This window comes from Symphodus melops, assembly GCF_947650265.1.
Source record: "Symphodus melops genome assembly, chromosome: 23".
In the NCBI taxonomy this organism is placed as follows: Eukaryota; Metazoa; Chordata; class Actinopteri; order Labriformes; family Labridae; genus Symphodus; species Symphodus melops.
Window position 1 is genome coordinate 10,614,482 of NC_136713.1, and position 16,373 is coordinate 10,630,854.

A 16,373-nucleotide genomic window follows, 5' to 3' on the forward strand; every position below is an offset into this window, starting at 1 on the left:
GAAGCGCACCAATTAAGTAGTTTCTCTTGAGTATCCACAGCGCTCCGAGGAAAAGTCAGGGTCCGGCTCGTGCCGTGCAGAGGGAAGGAGGCGTTCACAGTGTGAATTGAAAGATCTCATTTTCAGGCATTCTGTAATCTCCACTTGACATAAACGCCCCGATCACAACAAATTTGAGCTTGTGTTTGTGTTTACGTGTGCCGCCCCTCACCCCAGCCACTTCATATAGACACCGTATGACTTCCATAATGCTCCCTATCACACTAAGCCTCTCATCCACATTCAATCACCGCCTTCCTCCTTTCCCATTTCCGTCTGCACTCACTGTAATAGAGTTCGCTGTCACCCTCTCCCAATGGGGCAACTTTGCCTCCCAGCCAATCTCTTTTGCTGTGTTTTTTTCCTCACTGTCCCTGGTCGAGAGTCATGGGTCAACAATGAAACTCAATGAGTACCCTCCCCTCCCCTGTCTATCCTCCCATCGCTCTTCGTTGGCGCTCGGAGACCCCGGCGCCTCTCGGAGCGTCGGCTTCCTCGTGTTGGAGCGCTGGAGCGCCGCCGTGTCAACAACCTCTTCATGCTTCGTGCAGGGGTGAATAACTCAGGGCATCCCGGCTCAGATGTGTTATCCGTGGTGTCGTGCTGGTACTTCATCCCCAGTGTAATCTGCAATGATAGAGCTTTGTGCTGTAAACAACACACCTCCAATGCTACAGCCGTTATTCCAGAATTTAGAGGTGGAAAACTTTCACGATATGATTATCTCAAACAGCCTCTGAAAGTGTTTTAATTCTGCCGTGCAGGTTTTGTCACTTAACTTCCAAACATTTAGTTGTTTCTCAATAATCAGCTGTCATAGCACATCTCAACTTGACGGACATCTGCCTGCCTTTGTGCGAGTGCATCCTACAAGTGTGGCCCTGTTCAGCTTCTCTTACACACAGGTGGGTGAGGCACCAATGAAAAAGGGTTTGAGACCTCTGCAACCAAAACATAGACAACCACAGATACGACCAATACATGCTCATACTGGATTACTACTGTGATATTTGATTGATTACTTTGCAGAACAGGTTTGTGATCATGGTAATCAAATGAGGTTTGATTAAACAAACTTCATTCTAACCAAATTCAGCTTCTGTTTCTTAATATTACAGATCATGACCAGATTAAAAGGCTGTTGACGCTTCGTGTTTCAAAGTACAGTTTTAGTCAACACAGACATTTAAAGGAGGAATACAAATGACCATTCCTGCAAAAATAAATAAATGAAGGTTACATTTCAGCTAAGTGCCCAAGCAACCTGGAGATTATTATTTCTTAATGATCTGTTGTTTAAAGTTCTGTCCTCTTTCAGCTCCATCACAGCTCTTAATATTCATGGAGAGCCTTAACTCATCTAGAAGTCAATCTGCATGGCCGCTAACAGATCCATTCTTTGAACAAATCCACAATTGTTGTATACAAAACCTTCCCGTTCAATTTGAAGTCAGAGATTAGCCAGCATTGACGACGAGAATTCAGCAGTTCCTTCATGAACATTTTTAATTCACAGTGCCGTGTGTTTAAAAACCCTGATTGATTCCTGTCACTTTCCCAGAGCTGCAGTAACATGTAGAATAGCATAAGTCATTGACTATTTTGAGGTATTTCTTATCTTTCTTTATAATGATCTAAAAAGCTTCTTCTGCATATGGGACTGCTGGTAACATGTTCAAAGGTGTTGTTGTGCTCGTCCAAGGACGTGTGACGGCCTTTTATCAGAATTCTCGGTTTAGTTCTCTGAATGAAAAAGCAGCAGCATCTCATTTTTTGAAAATAGTTCTTAATTGCAGCCCTGAACTCAAAGAAAACCTCCTCTGTGTAAAACTCTGTGAATTCTAGTTTCTTCAGAACAAAACCCTGGATGAATCATTTCTTTGATACGTTCACATATTTTGGAGACGCGACGCTCTGGAGGTGAGGCGTGTTTTGGTAGATCTGACCTTGCTGCGTTGCTTCTCGAGAGAAAGAAAGAAACCTTCAGTGAAGAGTTTGATTTATGTCGAAGGTTGGTCCCGTTGTTTTTTCCAGGCAGGTTTGTGTGTGGTGGTGATGTGCTATCTCCTTATTGCACTGCCTCCTCATATACGGGGAGTCAGCGTAATCTGTGATTTACACGCGACTGTCCTCGTGATCAAACAATTCAAGATGTCAATTCAATGTCAGAATCACCCAAAGCTGATTGCAGTCTTTGCAGAGGGTGCAAATGCAGCAGAGTGAGGGTGATTATGGTTTGGTACGCCATGTTGATCCAAAGCAAAAGGCCATGATGTGATGCACTAATGCTGCTGGTGAAAAGGAGAGCGATAGGTGTGTTCAGGATGTACAATCTCTAAAGGAAACCCACTGCAATGACACTTTATCTTTTTGTCTTTATGAAGCTCTCTGAAATCCAATCTCCATCATGGCTGGAACATCTGTTCCACTTGTTATAATGGCTGCTTAAAAGAGCGACATGTCACTGTGTGATTTAATCACAAGAATTAACAAATGTCCAATCAACCAGCGAGCCACCAGTTCCCTCTGCTTCTTTCACAATTAAAGCTCAGGCATCAGGAGGCCACGTTTTTTTTTCTTCTTTTTTTTTTGCCAAGTATGAGAAGAAGAATTTCACTTGGTGTTTTGGTGCAAAAATAAATTACACAGACGTAGAGTGAGAAGAAGAAGCCGCCAAAGGCAAGGCAAGTTTATTTATATAGCAGATTTCAGCAAGTAGACATCTACAGCATCATGACGGAGGAACAAACAAGATACATTCAAATAGAAAAGTTAAAAATCAGTGAAATTATTCAAACTTAAAATATGTTCACCTGCAGTTTTCTGAGACTCGTTCTAGTTCCAGATATACAGAGCATAGAAGCTGAACGCTGCTTCCCCATGTTTGGTTCTGACTCTGGGGACAGACAGCAGACCTGCAGCAGACCACCTGAGCGCTCTGGATGGTTCAGAGGAGGTCACTCATGTATTCTGTCCCTGAACCATGAAGCGATTTATAAACCAGCAGCAGGATTTTAAAATCTATTCTCTCACACACTGGCAGCCAGTGTAAAGACCTCCGAACTGGACTGATGTGATCCATGTTCTTGGTTTTGGTGAGGACTCTGCGTTCTGGATCAGCTGCAGTTGTCTGACTGATGTTTTCGGCGGACCTGTCAAGACGACTTTTTCCAGGTTTTTCCCAGTAAGACTAAGGCCGAGGTTCTGCCACTGTCTGTGTTTAAACAGAAGTCTTTAAACACCTTGAGATGTCTCAGTGCTGTGATTTTGTCTCAAACCTGACTGGAAGACATCGAAACAGTCGCTCAACATCAAGAATTTATTTAACTGTTGAAAAACATCTTTTCTGATCATTTTACTTAAAAAAGGAAGGTTTGACATCGGCCTGTAATTGTTCATTATTGACTTGTCCCGGTTGTTCTTCGTTGATAGGGGCTTGATGACTGCTGTTTTCAGCGCCTGTTGAAAGACACCTGAGGAAAGAGACATGTTTAGGATCTGTAACAGATCTGGGGCCGTGACGTGGGAAACTTTTTTAAATATCAAGACAGCAGGAGGAGTTTAAGTGTTGTTTAATGTCCTCCAGGTGTTTTAGGGTTTGATTTGATTACATTGTGTCATGTTGTTTAAATGAACACAGCACATATCCTGATGCTGATGTTGAGTCGCTGACATTTTGTCTAATTCAAAGGTCATGTCATCAAGATGCTAGCAAACACATTATTGTCATTTCTTTAGCATTGCTTTTTTTTCCTTTAATGGAACAGTGTTATTGCTTTAATTAACCAGCAGAAAGACAATATTCATTTTTTGGCTCTTGAGAAAAAACTGCAAACATGACACAATATTCAAACTCACTGACGAACACGTTTTGTTTAGGTAACAATGTGTCGTTGTAGTTGGAAAATCTCAACTAAAATATGTAGCGTTGATTGCAGCTGTTCTTCAACCAATTCAATCAGAAATGCTTTGCAGATTTGCATTTCATGACTTTTTTTGTTTCAGACACTGATATGAAAAAAAATCCTCTTGTATCTCCTCACTTCATGCCGAATAATCTTTTTCTTCTCTGTGCCTGGAAGACTCTGAGCACATAAAGCTGAGCGCAGTCTCTTAGCAACTGGCGCATTATTCCCTTCTATTAGAGGCTTCAGGATTAATAATTGTGGTGTTTAATCTGAAGAATGGCTGGAGTCCAGCGTGGCTCCCACTGCTCTGTTGTGCTGTAGTGCATTCAGGTCTCGAGCGGGCGAAGGGTTGCTGAGGTCTCTAATGCAGCAAGCTTTTATGTCAACAGCTGGAGAAAAAAAAAACAACAATGAGGAAAGAGCGGGCTCTCGCTTCGACTCCAAATAAAACAATTTACACACAACCGGGGACCTCGAGTCAAATCCTCTCAGGCTGGGAGCTAATTAAAAATGTGACCTCACACTGAAGGAGGCAGAAACAATTTGTTTCCCCTTTGCTCTGACTTGAGCCTTTCTGTCTCTTTCTTTCCATGCGTACAGTAATCCGTGAGTGTCGGGAGGAGAAGAAGAAAAGTGAGTGACTGATTCAGCTCAAACACAGCTCCTGATCCTCACCGATGTCAGGATCAGGAGCTGTCACAACATCAACATCTTCAACTGTGACTTCATTCAAGTCAGAATCGACTTGTTTTAATGCCACGGCAAAAAAAAATACAAGTTCAAGGTGATTTCTTGTTGCAGGCAACTCCTACACACTGCCATGGTTGCATAAAAACGTTGTATTTCATGTTACACACTTCATGTATAAGCACAAGAAAAGAGGAAAGGATTGCTGATTTGGAAACGTTGCATTGATTCGTTTCCAGGCTGCTCTCAGTCTGTGAGAAACAGACAACATTTATGAGATGCCAAAAAGACCTGAGATATATCTGAAGACTTACTGACCTGTCTCAACCTGGCGGCAGCTTCTGTAGCTTTTTTTTGTTTTTTTTTGTTAAACTTTGGTGCTTTTTTGTTTGTTTGTTTTTTTTAAATAGTGTGAAGAAAATAAGTTTTTAAAGATGTAGTCTCAGAAAGTCTTGACGTGCAGAGCATTTAAACGGCCGTGTTGGCCAAGGAAACGTCCTCTCTTAAATAGGCAGAAGCGTCGTCCTGTAGTAACAAACGTTCCTGTCAGGCTTTTTTTTAGTTGGGTTCATTTGAACAGATTTTTACTGTGGTTTTTACACTGAGAAGTAAATGAATCACTGCCACTGTCAAAATGGGGTCAATTGATAAAACATTGACGAGAAAAACTGGAATCGGTCTCTTTAGTTATTTCCCACCAAGACTGATTACGCTTTGTGAAACGAGGCTGACATTTGACGAATACCTCCATCAAACAAGTCGATCAAACTGGATTCTGGCGCTTGGACAGGTGCTTTGATGTATCCGGTCTGCGTGTGTGTGTGTGTGTGTGTTGAGGATCTGCTGATGCTGTGAGGTCTTTGAGGGTGTGTAAGATAAATGAACTGAAGAATAATGTCTGCATGACCCAGCAAAGACACCATCATGAATATGTATATGATCCAAGTATCCTGCTGGTTCCCTGTCCAGTGTTTGAGGGTTTTTGACGCCCTCAGCCGTCAGTCGGAGCGACAGCGTGTAAGCAGGAAGCAGTCCAGTGTCCCGCTGAAGGACATTTGCAGTTGATAAACGGCTCCTGATGGATACACAGCGACTGTCTGCTGGGATAGAACTTGTGACCTTTTTTCATAAAGGAAGGTCTCTGTGCCCACCGAGCCACCCGGCCACCTGATTTCCTCTTTGTAGACCAGAACCAAGGTCAAGAGCGTGCGTGTGCTACCTCTGCAGTGTGTGAACATGCCGAGAAGAAATAATGTCGGATTGTGACACTGATTCTGTCAATCAGAGTCATAAGTTCTGCATGTCTGAACACTTTTAAAAAGATAATTGATCATTGCCAGCAGTGGAAAACAAAATACTACCATTAAAGTCAATGCTACTGCTTGACTTTAATGGAGCAAAAAAGCTGGGAAATTTCAGGGAGTGTAAAGATAAGATAAGATAAGATAATCCTTTATTCATCTCGCAAGCGGAGTAATGTACAGCTTTACATCAGCAAAGCAGGATAGCAGAAGAAAATCACACAGTAAAAAAAATAAAATAGATAAAAATATAAGTGTAGAAAGAAAAAACATGCATCAAAACAATAATCAAAAAAAAAATGCATCAATTAAAGAGCTAGTAAAAATATGTATCAAAAAAGGACCAGTTGAAACGGCAGTAACTTAAAGATGTAAGTCTGTGTAAACAGTATGAACACTATCATGCACACAGTGCACATAAGGAGGGAATGTTATTGCACAAATTGTCCCATAAATAAAGATCAAATTTAAAAATAAAATACAGATAAGATCTTACAACATTATTATTGCACAAGAGGTTGGAGTAAAGTGTCCAGTTTGGTGTGTTTTATGATCTACTGGGAGCCTATTGGTTTAAACAGTCTGACTGCAGCAGGAAGGAAGGACCTGCGGTATCTCTCCTTCAGACAGCGCGGGGGGGCGGAGCCTGTCACTGAAGGAGCTGCCCAGTGCTTTTACAGGACCATGCAAGGGGGTGGGAGACGTTCTCCATCAGGGATGAGAGCTTCTTCATCATCCTCCTGTCTCCCACCACCTCCACAGGGTCCAGGGGGCAGCCCAGGACCTCCACAGGGTCCAGGGTGCAGCCCAGGACCTCCACAGGGTCCAGGGGGCAGCCCAGGACCTCCACAGGGTCCAGGGGGCAGCCCAGGACAGAGCTGGCCTTCTTCACCAGTTTCAGGAGGTCTCCCTGAACTCCGAAAGACATGAGTCTCCTCAGCAGGTGAAGTCTGCTCTAACCTTTCTTATAGAGAGCCTGTTATCTGTCCAGTCCTGTTTATTGTTCAGGTGAACACCCAGGTACTTATAAGAGTCCACTATCTCAATGTCCTTTCCCTGGATGTTCACCGGTGTGGGGGAAGTGGGTCTGTGTCTGCAACAGTCCACCACCAGTTCTTTGGTTTTAGCCACGTTGATCTGGAGGCAGTTCTGCTGGCACCAGTCCACAAAGTCCCTGTTGAGTTCTCTGGACTCCGACGATGGCAGCGTCATCAGAGAACTTCTGCAGGTGAGAGTTGGTCGTGTTGTGGGAGAAGTCTGCAGTATACAGGGTGAAGAGAAGGGAGGAAGGGTCCCTTGTGGGGCCCCTGTACTGCAGAGGACGAGGTCAGAAACACAGTCCCGTGTCCTCACAAAGTGTGGCCGGTTGGTCAGTGTAAATCCAATTTTTGAGTCCTGTGGTGCAGATTGCAGAGGTTAATAATGTACAAGAGCATCAGGTGGTGGTCGCAGCAGACACGCCCCCACATGTTCCTGCTCCTCATTAATGTGACACCCATTAAGGCAGCGGGTGGAGAACAAACTTCCACTGAGTCATTTTCCCGCAGCACCCTGAGAGGCTTCATGCCTGAGAGTGAGCAGCGCTGAGTGGCTCACAAACAGCTGTTAGCTGACTGCTGTGAATTTTATCCACCGATGGAGGAGACTTTCATGTTTTTCTTAAGTGAGCTGGATCCATACGAGTGACCGAGAGCAGCTGATTAAAATAAGTACTTTTTAAAGTACTGAAGGTTTTAATTGACATTTTTCTCTTGTGTTTAAGTGGTACCCAATGATTAGGACCCGATTTTTCTCTTCAATTGTTATTTTTTTCCCGCAGCTTTCATCCATTTCCTCAAAGCTGAAGACATTTCAAAGTATTGAAATATGACTCATCCAGTAACTTCTTGGTCTTTTTTTTATTAAAGATGACGATCTCACCTCAAGGCCCCTTTTGAGAGCTGTTGATCACGTTTGATGGTCTCCATCTGCTTATTCCAGAGGATACTCTATCTATAACAAATGCTGTTACCGGGCACAACAACGCAAACATGATTTATAGCAGACGTCGAGCATGCAGAGAAAAACACAACATTTCAGTTGACTAATAGTTTTTTCTGCATATCAAGTAAAACATAAATAATTTGTAATATTAATCTACGTTTTATGTTCTTTATGAATGTGTGATCCTACATGTTACCTTTGAATGTGCCTCTAATCCTTCTGCTATAATTGTCTCCGTTAATCCCACCTCTACTTTGAGCGTGTAAATCAGAGGGTTTGTATACAATTCATCTTGAAAGTGTCAGTGTGTGTTTCACGCTTTATTCTTCGCTCTAAAGCTCCTCGGTTATTTGTTTAATGTTTCTTAATGCATGACATGAAATGGAAATGCGCTCGTCCAGGCGTCCCACTAACACTGCACAAATGATGACTTTGATCATTTGCATTTCATCCTCCTTTGATTTTTATCTGTGAGAGGGAAATGAAGGCCTTTTCATTTCAGGACTCCTACATATCATTTTGGGGCTTAATCTCCTTGAACAGCAGGCTTCTTATTGGGAAAGGGAATCCAAACTGTCATTATGTTTACTTTATTATTTCTTATTTGGTGTTTGACGGCGTCGGTGCCAATGATGCGTCACGTTTGTTAGAAACCATATAATGTTCGTAACGTTTTCTTTCTGTGTTGATGTGATCTGTGTGTTTTGTTGAACGAATGAGAAGCGTGTGTTTGTGTTGATATGAATATCGTTCAGCCGTAAACTGTCACTTTAAGTTTCAGCCCCATATGTTGGCTGAAGGAATGATCAGAGGCCCGGACACACGTTTCCAAATCAATACTTTGAGGCGTTTGGGGGTGAAAAGTCGAGGATCTTCTTGTCGCTATTCAGCAACAAAATGACCATGGTTGACAACATGTTGAGTTTCCCAACATGTTGATACGTTTATTTTCTACACACGATTAAAGGATCAGGGAATAAATGTTTTGCTTTTCTCTCTGGGGTCCTGTGGAAATCCTCCGACATGCACTCAAAGGATGTTTGGGTGACTTTCCATCGCTTCCAACAGCAAAAAGAAAAGAAAAAAGTGTTAATCATTGATCATAATCAATGGATTGACTTATCACATCTCTGTACCTAAAAGGTTTGTAAGAGGTTTCATACACCTCATCAAACTTTTAATGACCCCCCCCCCCCCCCCCCCCGTCAAACAAAAGTGGAGCAGATTATCACTAAACCTGGACCCGATCATGAGAATGCAACGCTCTCCTCGTCGATCAAAGATCGGGTTGCAGATCCTGTCATCTTCAGGAATGTAGAGGTAGTTTCAAGAACAGAATATGTTGACTGCTAGAAAATGTTCAAGGGCCACTCAGAAGTCTCTCATGGGCTGCAAGTGGCCCCTGAGCAGGACTATAAGTAGCACTGATCTACAGTAGCATGCGTCAGTCAGACCATCTGAGCCCATAATTAACTGGAGGAGTTGGCTCCTCTCACTCTAGGCGATGGCAAGAGTACAAAACTTTCCTTCAGTGTGTGTTTGCATAGTGATAAGGAATATTTTATTGAAGGTGTGATATGGCCTCCCCCACAGAGGATGAAGGTAGCCTCAGCTTAAATCAGGATCACCCGTAATGAATGCGGGGCGGCACGTTGTCGGTGCTCCGGGTGAGATTGCTTACGTTCCCCTTCAGCGCCTGAACTTATCTAACAACACGAGTGAATTCGGGGTCATCGCGCTCCTCTGAAGTCGCACAAAGTTCCCTGCAAAGAGTGTGTGTAAGTGAAGGAGGCAAGTGAATGAAAGGAGTCAGGCAGTAAATCTCTTGACTAAATCCTTGGCCGTCTATTTATACATTCTTTTGAAAATCCTCTCTTTTCCACTTTCACGGTGGATACAGCCCAGAAATGTAGCGCCACTGCAATTCTGCTCACTTAACTGCTCAATGCTGTTTTTATGGACAACAACAATAGCTAACCATCATGACCAACGACCATTAACGGCGCTGGCACACACAGTTCCGCGCTGCTCCCCCTGCAGCGCTTGATGAAAGGTGCTGCCCGGCTGCTGAGGAGAAACACTGCAACAAGCTGACGCCGATATTTGTCACCTGAAAGATGCTTCAGGGCTTCTGTACAGTGGCCAAGAAATACGAGGGCCCCGGTTTCTGCCCCATTGGCTGAGAGGAACATTTCCCCGCAGTCTCGCTATTAGTTTGCCGGCCTCTTCCCTCGGCGAGCCGTGAGTCTCCCCTCCAGCTGTTTGTCATGTCACCCCGCACTATAACGGCGAGTTTGTCACTCCAGGAAATATGAGCATACGCTGTGTATTTATGTGTCGGACCTCTCGGCTGGCGAGTGTTACGACACCTTAAGTCGAGCGTGCCGGGCCGAGCCGAACAATAGCAGCTCCCTCCGAATCAGGTCGTAGCATTTGCATAGAAATTGGTTTTAGATCGGGAGATGGGCGCTCAAAAATGCTCCGTCTCCTTCTTCTCTCTCTCTCTCTCTTTCTCTGTCAGTCAAACACACACACACACACACACAACTAAACAGAGTCATAAAGAGAGTCTGTTCCTTTAAGGCCCAATCACTCGGAAACACGCAGCACTCCTCGAGGAAGTCAGAGGAGAGGACATGATGAGAAATAGATCTGAGGCGACCCCTCATGTTTACCAAAAGGCTGCTGGAGGACTGAAACAGGCAGCGCTCTCTTTTAAGATATCTGTGATTCACATGCCAAACTGCAGTCCGACTTGTTTCATATTCGCACGTTGATTACATAAGGAGGTCCTCGGAGTTTATCGGCTTCAAACAGCAGATTTTTTTTTTTCCGCTTTCTTGGAAAGTAAATAGAGAAGATTTGACTTTGCAAAGAAGGAAGGAGGGAGGGGGTGAGTGCAACTTAAGCACCGACGCAGAATACGTTAGTCATTGCTTCCTAAAGGGAGAGCCCTATTCACACATCCTCAGTGCTTACCTGCCTGGGAGTGATCCGATGTGTGAACACTGCTGGAAATGTTCTCGGAGAGGGAGCGGTGAAGATGTTCTCTTTGGAAATTTCCACTTTTACAGGGGGTGGACTACAGGACACTTTCAGTCCTGACGTCAGTCTCACTGTCCCTGTGTCCTTTGTGCTCACGCAGTATTCTGCAGGCAGAAGTCCAGCTCTGTGTTTATATTCCTCGTCCGTACTTGCAGATCGTCCATCTTCATGTGTGTGGTCAGACATACAATAAAACAATGTTCAATGAGATTTTCAAATGAGTTGCATCCAATCATCAATCTCCTCTTTTAGAAATCAACAAGATGTGTAACATTTTCCAAACTGCTTTAGTCTAAGCTTCTGTTCACACACATATTTATAATACATTTCGTAGTCCAAATGTCTGGCAAGTCGAAAACCCTCAGCTGCTGCTCTTATCTGATGTTGCCTTTGCCAAACTCTCCACGCCCGGGCAGATAAAAGCCGACATCCTCCGTAAACCTCTCGATGCCTCCCTGAACTTTAAACACGTGTTCCTGGACGGCGAAGAAGGCGTTTGTGGAGGAGCCTGACCAGGGGGCTGATAAATGTGAGAGGTTGATCGCTGGACCGCGGACCGAGCATCGGAGGAACGGAGCAGAGAAAATGTTCTTCTGTTTCGGAGCCACTTAGCTAAAGTGACAGCTAGCACAGCGGGCATCATGAGCTAATGCCAGGCTGCCTGCACCTAAAGAGCACCTCTCAGTCATATCTGCCTTATCAGCGTTTGAGGGCTCTGCCGTGTCAGAGATGAAAGGCGGTTGCAAGTTAACAGATGGAAAGTTTTCTTCTCGCTTTGGGAATGTCATTCGTGTGATTCTGAACGTCAGTACGGCTATTTTAAGGCTGCCATGTAGAGAAAAGAAGTCATCACCTCTACGCTGTGATAAATGAGCAGCGACTGCACCGGTGTCAAGAGAAACCTGACAAATGTCTGGAAGAGAGGAAAATCAGCCGCCTCAAGCAACTCTATGGAACATTATCTGCCAAGGACAGTTTGTTTTTGTACTGAGATGATGATGTATAGCTTTCCTTTAACACGGCTACCGTAGACGAGGATTTCTGCAGATTCCATGAAGGGCAGGGGCGGATTCTGCTGAGACACGATAATGTTTGAGAAAACATTATCGTGTCTTTAAGCAGGAATTAAAGCTTGTGCATGGTACAATAACATAGCTGTAATCAGAAATAAAATACGGCGCGATATTTCTTGTGAATGTAATTGAACGTTGCATTGGATTTTATTTGTATACATCAAGACGCCTTTCAGCTGTTCCAGGGCTTTTGTTTATGTTAAGAGTTTGCGTGGACACAAGCCGGCACAAATGTAGAAGCTGCAGAAAGACAATATTCTGTCCAATGTAAATGTAAATATTTCTTCTGCCCTGAAAGTCTGAAGTTGTAATTCGACTCGAGAGATTCATTATGAGCGACAACTTTGCTGAAACGGAGGCTGACACGCGGCGTGGCAAGTCAGGGACTGAGCACAGAAAAATAGGTTCCAACATAAAAGCACATTAGGAGGGGGAAACCTTCTATTAGCCATGTGAAAGACCAGTGTGTGTTCTGAAGTAATCATAGGAGAACAGACCACTCATGGGTTTTATAATAAACTGAAACATGTACTTTAGACAAGGGAACTTGGCAGGTATAGGACTGCATCTCAGATCCAGCTGCCTCCCTCCATAATGTTCTTTTCTAATTTGTTCTTATGTGAGTTGGACCCCCATAGAGCTGCCGCTTAAATGTCTCCTCAAGAGTGCACTTTGTCTTTGACAAAACACAGAACTAAGTGCTGCTTCTGAGTATTTGTACACTTCCCTTTCAAACCAAGTTGTATTACAGGGAATGTGGGTCTGCATCAGAAGAGTGCTGTAATGGCCTATAGGTGAGTTAACGACAAGAAATGTTTAACAGCCTGTTGAAGTGAAAGATGTGAGGTACAAATGTTACAGCGCATGGCTTTGTGAGGACCCTTACATTTGACAACGTGTGTAGAAAGGTCTGCCATGGATGTGGCGAATAACGTGAAGCAAAGTGAATTCTGTCCAAAATGGATCGCTTCCAGGGTTCTGAAAAGCAATTCCTCCTTCCTCCCCTGCGCCTCTGCAAACGAGCCAGGGTGTGAACACTATTGACATCAGCCACGTAGGCGTAGTGGAGCGGGGAGGAGACAGCCGAGTGTCCTCGAGCCCCTCTGGCAGTATTCAGCGTTTGTCTCGGTGACCCAAAGCGCTCCCTCATTTCAATGCTAATGTGCTGTTATAAGTATTTTCAAAGCTTTGCTGCTATTTATTATGAATCAGCTTACCTGAGAGGCGCCAGTTAATCCTGTAGATCCCTGCACAGCTGCTGCACGCCAAGAGGTCACGGAGATAGTGTTTAAATAGACTCTCTTATTATTCCCAGGGGACGGCTACAGGCCTGCACACAGCTCACAGATTCACTATTTTCACCTGTTTTGCTTCCATAAGGAGGACATGGAGGTAACGATCACACGATTATCTCAGGCGCTGTTTTCAACATCACACCACGTCTCCTGATTCATTCCTCATTCATTGGCTGCAGACAGTCAATGCACTTTACTGACGTATCTCTTCATGTTTCACGCGCTACATTTGAAACAGGCATATCGGAATTTTGTACTTCTTAGCCATGAATGTTTATCGAGCATGACCGAGACAGATCCCATGACCGAAGCGACGTGAAAGACATGAGAGACGAGAGAGGGCAGGTCCTTTTTTTTTTTCTTTTTTTTTTTTTGAAGATATTTACTTGACGTTTTGTGTCTATTGGTTAGGACAGCTAAAGAGAGACGGGACATGTTGAAAGGAGAGAGTGGGGGACAGATTTAATGACTACTATAGTCTCTGTACGTGGGGTTTCCAACATAACCGTGAGGCCATCTGGGCAGCTTTTTTTTTTTTATGTGGGTGAATTTCAGAACTTGTGCTTTTTCACTGTTACTCAGAGAAGACTTTGGATCAGTAGATTTGACTTTGGATCTTTTAATATTTAGAATTAAAGCGTGGGCTCTTCTACATCAGTGAAAGTTGTAATTTTGACATCTTCGCTCTGCAGCTCGTCGGAACCAATCATAACCTGAAGGCTTCAAATGAAGCTATCACGCACAATGACACTATCTGAGCAGGTTTGGAATAGACAGCTCAATAAAATGCATGTGGAATATGGACACAGCGTAATAGACGAAGAAAACAATCTCAAAGGCCCTCCAGCTGTTTACTTGAATAGATACTGGAAAATGTATGTAGCTGTAAACATGACAACAACAGTCAAGAGAGAATAGTGAAATATGTGTTTTTAACATCCCGGGGGCAAAAATGTGAACGGTTTAACAAACGTGTCATCATGCTGCACAAATGTCCACTGAAGATGTTACAGAAGGAATCCTCAGCAACACGGCGTCCAAATCTGCAGCTATTTTAGGATAAATGAGTTGTGTCCCTACTTGATCATCTTTTTTTAATCACTGCAAACTGAGCACCATCTCATCTTTATTCTGCACCGGTGTATTTAATGTTTCACAGACTGAGAAGGAGAACTAACAAATAATATTTACAACTCTGTCTGCAGGTAGATAAAGACAAAGTCAGAATGAAAGTCAAATGCAGCATAAAATATTAATGTCCTATCAAATCTCCGCTAATTCATCACGTGTTTCATTTTCACAGGGATGCACTTTGCATGGACAGAGCAGTGAGTCAAACTCTTCTCTGAAGGTACCCATAAACATCTGCGAACCGACGCAGAGAAGGGCGTTATGGGTAACGAAGCAGCGACCGATCAGAAGCAGTAATCACTGAACTGAAGAAGGATCTGCAAGCGTCCAATAAAAGAGAGTGAGAATTAGTCTTGATAGGAAATGGACAGGACATTTTGGATTGAAAGGTGGAGCCAGAAGTCTCTCAAAGCTGCCATCTTTGTAATGGCCAGCAGGAGGCGACTCCACTGTTTGCATCACAATCCGTTTTTGTACCGAAGCAGATGAGAAAAATCATCCCACTTCTCATTTGCTTAATCACGTTAATAGACAGTTTCCTAATAATGTTGAAGAATCATTCCAGAGTTTGAAGTCTAAATTTAAGAAGCGTAGCATTGCGTATCCTTCCTCTCTTTTCAGAGAACTATTGATCTGCGTATCTGTCGACGGGTACGATGACTTCATTGTGAGACAACCCGACCACAGCGCTTTCGACCGCTCGACTTCTCCGCTTCTGAAAATGGCAAAAGGTGACGATGAGGTGAAGGCTGCCTGTGAGAAAGTGAGGCCGCCTGTGCGTTTCCATCTTTCATCCCAGACGTGTGAAGACTTTCCCCTCCTACCTCATCTCTTTGTTGACGCGCTTCAGTATCGGCTGCCGGGTCACGTTCACATAGCCCAGTCAGCTTTAATCACATTCTGCTTGTAGTGCTTCCAGCGGCCTTCACTGTAGCTCTGGAAACCGGGAGAAAGAAGAGGTGAGACGAATACCAAGCAGGTTTGAAGTACATGATTACAGGCACTGACAACTGATCCTGGATCCTGTACAGATAAACCCACCGAGGGAAGATCAAAGCGGTGTTCTCAGGAGCATAAATACTTCTTTCCTATTAAACTAAAACTTTGAGCTTCAGTTTCATAATTGTAGAGGGTATCTGTTCTCTACCACCAGATGGCACTGTGCAGTCACTTGACTACTGTTTGAACAATTCATGTCAAAAATAATTGGGAGATAACAGTTGGTCCTTGTTGGAGGATTTGGAGCTAATGAATTTGGCGCGTTACGTTTGTCCTGCCCTGATGAACTATCCCAGTGAAATATTCTCTGAGCATACACAAACGTTCATCTTTATAGTTTTTGAGGTGAATTCACAAATTGTATTAAACTTCAGAGTAATTGCTTTGCATGTTTTGGTTTGTGCTTGTTTGCATTACATCTTTCACAGGCATTTCGTCATTGTAAAAATGTACGCACTGGTATTTCCATATATTTTTTTGCCCAGTAAACAAATACTATTTGTTATTTGTTCTTTTAAACAAACTGGCCTGAATTTGATGATCTGTTCAAAAAAGGATTTAACAAGTGTAAATAAATGATGAAATATGTGAAAAGGAAACCTAAAAGGTCAAAAAGTAGGGGGAACTATAAAGACCCACTATCTTACTCCATTAAAATATTGCAGCGTTGACCTTTGTCAAAAGCTTTAACGCCTCAGGGAACTCAAGAATTCAGGTTTGGCTGGCCCGTATGTAAACAATATACTCATATCAGGTCAATGGAATCACCATGGTGTCTTCTCCTTATCGTACACCTGTGCTCGACGTAAAGGAGAAGGCAGCCATCGCCTTCACGCTGCACGCCTTAGGCTGTTTCACCCAGCATCAGCCATAGTGACATCACTTTAGTGCTGTGTTGTCACATATGCTGCT

The 16,373-nt window shown here is 43.5% G+C and overlaps 1 protein-coding gene across 4 annotated transcripts in view; it reads left to right on the top strand.

Moving 5' to 3' along the window:
* LOC306818483 (uncharacterized protein) overlaps positions 1-16,373 on the top strand; it is a 57,870-nt gene that overhangs the window by 37,087 nt on the left and 4,410 nt on the right. The window lies entirely within an intron of this gene.